Genomic DNA, 10,071 nt, shown 5'->3' with positions numbered 1-10,071 from the left:
CAATAGAATAGGAGATATGCTATCTTGTATATATACGTTTCATTGATCAATGAAGGAGGCAAGGGTTTGTATTCTAACAAGAATATATGTTTAACAAAGGGAATGTTTGGCAACATCTGAATGGTTAAGTGCTGAACCAGTAAAAGATCTGAACCATTAAGTGCTGAACCAGTAAGAGATCTGAACCATTAAGAGGCAGTATAATGCTTAACCGTTCAGAGGCAAATGTCTGGCCAATTCAGATTAGAGGGCTTAACCATTCAGATTCAGTATAGTGCTTAACCATTCTGGTTTTAATTCTATTGAAAACGGAAGTAGAATCCTTTTTTGGTATCGCAAGCTATACGAGTGTCGGTACCGATACAGTGACGAACCGAGTCAGTTCCGATTGAACAACATCGGTACCAGTATTGATATTATCCATATCAGTACTGGTATTCGTTTTTATGGTTTTCGATCGATGTAAAACACGTGTCGACATCCTTTTGACATATTACGACTTTTTTTGTTTTCTTTTACGATTGCTATGGCGAATGATGATACCGTAACGAACTGAACAGATAATGGCCGAATTCATGCCACGCAACGTGAAGAAATTTTACTATTTATGTTATGGTTTATCTAGTATACACCGTCTTATATCCTCCAATACTTTACAAAAGTTCGATCATATCTATATCACCTATCTTGTCAATTCCATCTTATATGTTCAGAAGATCCCAAAATAGACATGATCCCACACATCGACAATTATTAAACCGATTTGTTATTCCTTAGCCAACAAATATATCCCATGTGTATAAAAGATAAACAAGTTTTGGTAAACACTTCTATCGTTATCGATAAAAACAACATATATGTAAGAATATAAGCTTTATAAATATTTTTTTTTCTATTTTATCATTTATTAGTTTGTCCTTTTAGCTTGTCCCGTAATCATCCATAGGACATTTTGTTTATTTATAATTGGTGGGAATGATTTGAATGGTGATAAGCAGCGGCGAAGCTTGAGATTTTCAACGGAAATGTTGAAAACGTATATACGAAAAATTTTCAATAGAACCAGGGGGTCGAAAACGTATATACCCAAAAATTTATATACGAAAACCACATATATTACACTACGAGCTATAAGTTGTAGGGTTAGTCTTGTTGTTGTAGGTAGGGTTAGTAAGTCTTGTTGTTGTAGGTAGGGTTAGTTAACAATCGTGTCTAAGTCAAAGCAATTATCAGCCCAGGATCAAGCCTTTAACTAAACATGTGAAGGTGACTCGGCTAGTAATATTTAAATTTTCAACCTGAAAATTGAGTTGTGGTTTAACTCGAACTAGCTCGGTCAACAAGATCATTTTATTTTGAATTTTGATGATTTTATCTATTTGTATACAAGTTTTAATTAACATGTTGATAAAAATATCAAATTACATATGTAACACAATGCGCATTATCTAATTACCAATATATAAGAAAAATCAAGAATGTAATTATACAGTATTTTATGTTATCGTTTTCTTGTAGTGTTTAGCTTTAAACTATCATCAATAAATAATAAAAACGAATCCTGAAAACATATTGTTGGAAAAGTTAGTGAAGATATAGGGTTTCATTAATTTTGGACAAAGATAATTTAATTGGTTTGCCATCTCCTTGATGAGAACAATAAGCCTAAATGTGTCGGAAATGGGGTGGTGGTCCATTGAAAAAGGTAAAACCTTTAAACACTTTCGGAGGGGGAGGTCTTGGGTTCAAGTCCAGGAGTAAGAAATTTGCCGTTAAAAAAAGTGCCAGAATGAAGCTAAAATTAATAAGATATGTTTAATTGAAGTGACTTGTTTGAGATGAAAGAAGTGAGAGAACCTCATACTACTTCCTTAGCAATAAGGAAGACATAGGGATCTAAAAAAGTGTGAAACACTCATACTCACACATACTCCATGAATGTGTGTGATGGACGAAATTTGACGTTTTGATGGCGCGGTTTGTACTTCACATACTCGCATCACCATGAGCCATCTTTGTTGTTGATGGTTCGGTCTCATAAGGAACTTCCTATTTATAGATTGTTTGCTATTGATAACTCAAGGCTTAGTTACTATCGATAGCCCATTGCTGTTGATGGATAACAACGAGACCTCAATTACTAATGATGGCGCGCAACAGGTTCTTACTGCTGATGACAATTAGTACAGATGAGCATGATTCCTATTGATCTCATGTTGCTACCGATCGATGACCTAGAGGTTTTTTTTTTACTTTGATTATAACTAAGGGATAGAGTGTGTAGGATCGAGGATTCGTCCAAACGAGTCAATCAGAGTCAGATCTAGTTTCTGTAAAGGCGGAATCAGACTAGAAACAGTCAATCAGTGTTAGAACAGGAGTAGAAGAGTAGAAAGTCACTTTAAACATGTTTTTCATTGATTTTAGACGTTTTGGTACAGAGAGAATCGGACAGCACTTCGGTACAAAATTCTCCAGAAAGTTACAAATGAAAAACACTATTAGGCTATTTATAGACTTGCCAGACCGCACGGAATAACATACCCAGACCGCACGAACTGGACAAGCTCACTTCGTGCGACCTGACCAGTCAGGTCGTGCGACCTGGCTAAAATACATACATAACTTTGACATTTTAACCTATTTCATATAAATGACACGACAATGACTGATGACGCAGGCGATAGACATTATGCATCAACAGAGTGCTTAACACGTGTGAAATAATTCATGAAATATACCTGCTCAAAAATCTCACATTAAAAACACATTTCATTTCAAATAGTAAAACTTACTTTTTCCAGGTAAATTTCATACTCGGAGGTCATGTACAACAATATATAGAACTAATGTTGTTTTACCGTGTGAAATGCTTGTATGGGCGATCAAAATTTGTTTAAAGGAACCGTGTCAAACACATTTTGGAAACAAAAGTCTAACATTTTGGTTTGTTTGATCTTAGCAGCTGAAGACAGGTCCCCGATATTGGTTTAAAGTCTCATACCTTTGTTTAAAAAAAATCGAATATCTTTATTTTGTTATAGTTGGAAAAACAAACTAATAGACGAGTTACATTTTTCGTTACCAGACAAGTAGAGTTTCAAATCTAATATAATCCTTATTATAATTAACGATTTCAAATGATGTCATATCTAACTACCAAACCTTTTCTCCCGTTTTTAGTTTTAATATTATATATAATAAACCTAGGGTCTGTTTGGTATGGGGTAATGGAATGGACGAAGGAATGGAATGGACGAGGTAATGGAATGGACGAGGGAATGCAATGGAACATTACCATTCCATGTCTTGTTTGGTTACCATGTGAATGAAATGAATTATTATTGTGTATTGTTCGGTAGGCAAAAAAACGAAGTAATAAAATTAGCGGTGAGTGGTGGTGGTGGTCGGTGGTAGTGATCGTGGGTGGTTTATAGGTGGCGGTGGTGGTGGTGGGTGTCGGCGGCGGCGATGGTTGGTGGTGGTGGCGGCAAGAGGTGGTGCGGCGGTGACGACGAGTGGTGGTGGCGACAAGGTGGCCGTTGGTGGTGGGTGGCAGCAAAGGTGGCGGTTGGTGGCAGCAGCAGCGGTTGGTGGTGGCGGTGGTGGTTGCGTCGACGATGTTGGTGGGCAGCGGCGGCGAGTGGCGTTGGCGGTTGGTCGTAGCTGTGGGTGATAACGGTCGCGAGTGGGTGGCGGCGGTGGATGTCGGGGTGAAGTGGTGGCGGGTGGCGGCGATGGCGTCGGTGGTGGGTGGTGGGTGGTGGTGGTGGTGGGTTGTGGCGAAGGTTGTGGGTTGTGGTGTTGTTGATGAATGGTGCAAGAGGGGATGGAATGGAAAAAAAACATGAGGGGTGGAAGGAATGATTTTGAGGGAATGGAATGCCTTTTGGAATGGGTGATTCCATTCCATTGACCAACCAAACACTCTTTTCTTCATTCCCTCGTAATCACTCATTCCATTCCACCTCTCATTCCGGCATACCAAACACTACCCTAGTCTAACAATTTTAATATTTTTTATATATCAATAAATTTTCACCCTACAAAATTGGTCAAACTTCCTAGTAACATTAATTACTAAACAAAGACATTATATAATAATTAAATACATTGTTTTGGACTTAAGAGTGGAGGGAGTCGTTTCAATCACTTAGACCATGTGTAGTGGTAAATCAATATAATGCCCCTACCATGGGGCGTTTTGCGACACGTGTCATCCCAGTCAGCATGGGGCATTATAGCATAAAGTGGTGTAGTGGGGCATTATTACAATAACGCCCATACAATGATTTCCCAATTATTTTTTTTTAATTTAAAACATAAAAAACTTCATTAATTTAAAATAAAAATTACACTACTTGAAAAAAAAAACCGACATAAAAAACAGAAAATAAAAATACAGAAAATTAAAAAACCTAAAAAAATAAAGTTAAAAAAAAACAAGAATAATTAGGAAAATAAAAAATTACCTTTACCTTTACCCCTTCTTTTGTTTTTTTCCCCACCAAAGGTCCCACCACCTACCCCTTCTTCTTCTTCTTCTTCCTTTCTTCTTCCATCTGCAACTTCAAAAAACCCACCATTCTCTTCTTCCTTTCCTTTTGTTTTTTTAAATAAAAGAACCACACAAATATTATACACACATGGCAAGCTTTCATTGGACAACCAACTCAACTTCCGGCGTTTTATAAATAACGCCAAACCCATTTTTTTCAAAAATAACGCCGGAAAACGCCGGCCGTAATGGAGGAGTGGGCGTTTCCGGGCGTTTTTTTGCAATTTTTTTTAAAATCACGGCCCAGTACACATGGTCTTAGGGTGTTTGAGTTATTCTCTAGCAAATAATATCATGCCATGTCAAGTCCCCATTTCACTGCTTATTTTGCACTCAATCACTGGCAATGGTCAAACACATGGAGAGTGAAAAAGAATTTAAAAAAAAATTGTGATTGGTTGAAAGGGGTTGGGACCCATTAAACCCCCCCCCCCTCTCTCCTCATTCCCTCCTCTTCTCGCTTCGGTGTATACTCACCGCAAACACCACTCCCCACTCACCGATTTGAAGCCGACACCCCTTCCCCGTGCGGCAACCCCACTCCCCGCATCCCCTTCCCGAAACGACTCCGCCCCCCTTACGTTTTAGTTTTAAAAACTTTAGTCCTATCTTTTAAAATACGTATTTTATTTATAGTATGTTTTATTAAATATATAATATTTTCATTAATCTATACTATATAATAAAAGAAACCACTTTTGAGACACTTGTCATTCTCTAATTTAATTGATTAAAATTATTAATAATACTAAAAATAATAATATTTAATCTAAATTAATACTAATTCTTTTTATTAATAATATTTAATCAAATCTAAAATCTAATCTAATTTAAATTTTTATTATCAATAATATATAATCAAATCTAATAAAAATTCATACGAATAAATAGTATATTAGTTTTTACATTATTATATTACATTATAGCAATGAATCAATGCTTATGTTGTACATTATCTCATTTTTTCAATTATTGTGTTATATACTATATCAAATTTCTTTCTTTCTCTTTATTAATAATATATATGTTATTAGTGATTTGTTTTATCTTTATTAATTTATATGTTATTAGGGATTTATTGGTTTCTGTTTTTAATATATAGATAAAAAACTATATATAATATTATAATATTAATGTAATACACGGGGGGTTTTAGGGTAAATTATTTCATGACACTTTTATAACAACTCATTTAAGAGATGGGCCGTTTTTTTTAAAAGAAAAAAAAACAGGATTTCAATTGCAGGATATTCTAATTAAACGGGGGTTTTAGGGTAAATTATTTCATGACACTTTTATAACAACTTATTTAAGAGATGGGCCGTTTTTAAAAAGAAAAAAAAAACAGGATTTCAATTGCAGGATATTCTAATTAAACTGATCATGAGTGTGTACTAGGCACCTTGGGTAAGGTTCGACGTGTGAACTGAGTGGAGCCAACATCAACTTGGACCTGAGCTCATACAATACAATCTAAGCCGGAAGATGAGTTTGGACAAGTCTCTTTTATAATGAACTAGATTATAACCCCGTATATTACACTGGTTGAATAAATGTATTTTATATACCAAATAATAAAACATTATATTTTTAAAAGCCTCCTTTATTGCACGGGTTGAAGAAATGTAATTTTATATATTCAATAATAAAATAAGTTATATCTATAAGAACCATATGTATTATACGGGTTGAATAAATGTAATATTTTTATTATTTGGTAAACAATGTTACATTTATTCAACCCGTGTAATACAATGGTTTTAAAAATATATTTTATTTTATTATTTGGTATATAATATTACATTTATTCAACCCGTATAATATAGGTAAAAATTTTAAAATAAGAAATGTTGATAGTAACTATATGAAATTATTTCCGCTTATTGTTTCTTAGCTATTTATTATTCTTTATTAATATTTACTTTAAGAATATTTCATTTATTTACTATTTCTTTTTCCAGTGTTTCTACTTTTTTTTTCTTATTTAATAATTTAATATTTTATTAACTTAAACCCGTGTAATACACGGGGTTATAACCTAGTTGGATGATATTCGTATCTAATCTAATTATGCATATTTCTTAAAATATTTTTGTATCAAAGTAATTATCATATCATTAATATGCGTTATAGAAGTTAATTACATTTCATTTGCACAACCTCATAACTTACAATTCATTTTTAAAAACACTTAAATTCTTATCATTATTATTTTTATTTTTTTAGTAATATTGTTTTACAACCGTATATTAATAAAATAGATAATAGTAACTCAAGAGAGAGTGAAAACTTGAAAAACTATATTTGATGCAACTTTTCTTTTTGTTTCACTATTTTATGTAATATAAGTCATTTCACTAATAAAATTTATATACAAATTTATGATTTACAATTTTTCGATATTTATAATACACATGTTTGTAAGTTGGTAATATATAAACTTGCCGATGATATCTTTATGCTATAGTCCACTATTGATGCCATTCTACACACCCCATGTTGACATCTGCATTACGTGATCGCAAATTTCAAATTAATAATAATAATAATTTTCTACTGTCTCATAATTGAATACAAAGTTGGACGTGTGTCACTACCATATTTCACCTCATGACGTAGCTGTCGTGGAATAATAACAAACAAGTATAAATACGTAGTATATGAAAGTTGAGTCATCTCCATAGGAAATTGGTTGTCAATTAAGTTTTCTACTAAAATAACAAAATACTGAAGCAAAATCGGTTGTTTGTTTGGTTGAAAGAACACAAGTAATTAAGTGAGAAGAAAGTTATCAAATTAAAGAAAGCAACCCCCACCCAAGATTCAGATTATAGGTTTTACACAAAACTTAGTTTTAATTACTTAAACACCACATAGACCTGACATTGGAATTATTGAAGTAGATAACAATTAAGGACAATTTTTAATAATAACCGTACAACTTAATTATCCGTTCACAAGTACTGATTACCCACCTAGTTACCAACCCGCTAACGATGCAAGAAATCACAAATACGTTTGATAAAAGACAGATAATTTAAATATAAAAAATGTCTATCAAATCCATAGTTTGCATTCCAGACACAAGTGGTCAAGATGCACCAGTTATACAATAATCAAAACAAAGTATACGTGTAAAAACCTAACAATCTTTCACCCGAGGGAAGTCGCGAGGAGTTTAGCCGCTCATGGTTGTCATCACAGCTTCAATCTTTGATTTGGAACGAACTGACCTGAATAAACTGAAGTAGAATGATGAAATAACCCTAAAATCGCCTTTTGGAAGCTCTCAGTTCGTCGAATGAAGTCTGATTGTGAATAACTTCATCCGCAAGCCTTGTTTAGGTAAAAAAACAACTTTTACTTGATATTTAACTCCCTCGCGCCACGCAGGGGATCTTCACAGGTGGTCGCGTGGCTCAGAAGGTCTATTGGCAAAGCGGGTAAATATCACAAACTAAAGAGGCATTTCAGTCAACACCCAACCCCCCGCGTCACGTCACTCCCTCGTGTGATGTGGGGCAGAAGTTTTTCTAGATTTTCATTTTCAGCCCTCGAACTTCTTCGTATGCTTGGTTTCTTTAATCTACACCTCATTTTTACTCAGTTAGCACACGTTTAACCTGCAAAAAACTATACAACATAAATACACTAAGACGCACCCAAAGTGACTCAATAAAACACTAATTTATACAAAACTAGTACAATTATAGAGTGTTGTTACCAACACATTACCTCACCAGTTTTTTCCTGTCCAAATCCCAACATTACCATAAATAAAGAAATGTTTTATAAAATAGAAAAAAACCACTTAATTCTATTTTAACATGACTATATTTTTACCCATTTTTGAGATGTAGTTAACCATTGATTATGAAAACATTTTATTCCATATATAAACCGTCAATTCGATCATAAATAATTATTAATAAGAATAACATATCTAATTTATGATATACCAATCAAATGTATCATTTGCTTTAAATACAACCAATATTCAAAAGATATACAATAATAAAAAATAATATTTTTATACATACTATTATATTGTAATACAAAATTCCACTCATATGAAAATTAGATATATTTGTGTATTACATACTTTTTCGGTATTTAACCCGTGTAATGCACATACTATTTTGGTATTTCAGTGTTATTAGTTAACAAAGGTCAGTTTTTGTGATAAATTCAAGTTAGTTATGTGAACTATCATATGATAATATGGTTACATTAGTTATATAAAGTCATTTACATATTATATAATCATGACGTTTATATTGTCCGACCCCATGTAATACACACGTCTATACTTTGCTAATAATAATAATATTAATAAATAAATGTCAATGACCTCTAGCTCAAGTGGTAGGAGGACTTGAGTTCTTCTTTGAAAACTCAAGTTCAATTCCCATTTAGTGCAAAAAAGAGTAAGGCGTTGGTGGGCAGTGATAGAAGACCCAGGGAAACCTGGGTTCGATCCTTAAGCCAAACGGGTTTTTCTGGTAATTTACCGTCGTGCCTACAGGCGGGTGGATTACTGGGTTTTCCCCGGAATTGGAGGTGGACGACTCGGGTTACTCTCGGAGTACTCCGTTTGTCCAGTGGGTGCCCCGAGAGTGCTCGGGATTGATTTGTTGGCCGTTAAAAAATAATAATATTAATAAATGTTCTAATATATTTTTTTAACGGCAAATTTGGATCACTGACGGACCACTGGAGTATAATCGTGCCAACAGCAGAACCACCCGATCATATCAATCTCCACTAGGCAATAATACCTATACACCAATTAAGGAGAAAAGCCAATAATCTGAATCATCTGAGAAACCCAATAAATGTTCTAATATTAAAATGCTGCTTTGACTGATTGCATAAGTTACCATTTACTCTAATTAAACCAAATTAAATAGAACATGGACCGAAGTACAAATATTGAGTGTTGTTTCTTTTACTGCCTGTCATCCTTAAACGTAACAAACTAAATATTAAGTATTTATTAGCATTAAATGCTGATTTTCTAAATTCAACCTTATAACTTTTTTAATTAAACATACAAGAATATGCTTAATTACACTATAAAATATAAATTAAGAATTACATGTTGTAATGATAATAAATTCTAAATTTGAATAATGGAGTATTTGATCTACAAGATTTCCGTTCAAACTTGAAATGCAATCTAGTTATGCGGTATAGTCAAACTTGAAAGTCCTGATTAATTCAAGTGTATATTGCACAACACATCCTTATACTATTGACTAATATGCAAATTGAGGCAAAACCCCCCTTTTATATATAATTGAAGTTGGGATTGAGATTACTTAATACATATTTTTTTACAGTTGTACCATCGTTACAAAAATGATGTTCTGCGTGTGATTCGACATGCTTTAACAAAAATTTTGAACCAAACTGGTAACTGCAATTATGGAACGACAAAGCAAATCAACCGAATTAGATGAGTTAGGCAAGCCAACCAGTTTTACTAATTTGATTGTTTGAATTTTCAGTTT

The sequence above is a fragment of the Helianthus annuus genome, chromosome 16, assembly GCF_002127325.2.
Source record: "Helianthus annuus cultivar XRQ/B chromosome 16, HanXRQr2.0-SUNRISE, whole genome shotgun sequence".
Lineage (NCBI taxonomy): Eukaryota > Viridiplantae > Streptophyta > Magnoliopsida > Asterales > Asteraceae > Helianthus > Helianthus annuus.
This window is presented reverse-complemented; position numbering follows the sequence as displayed.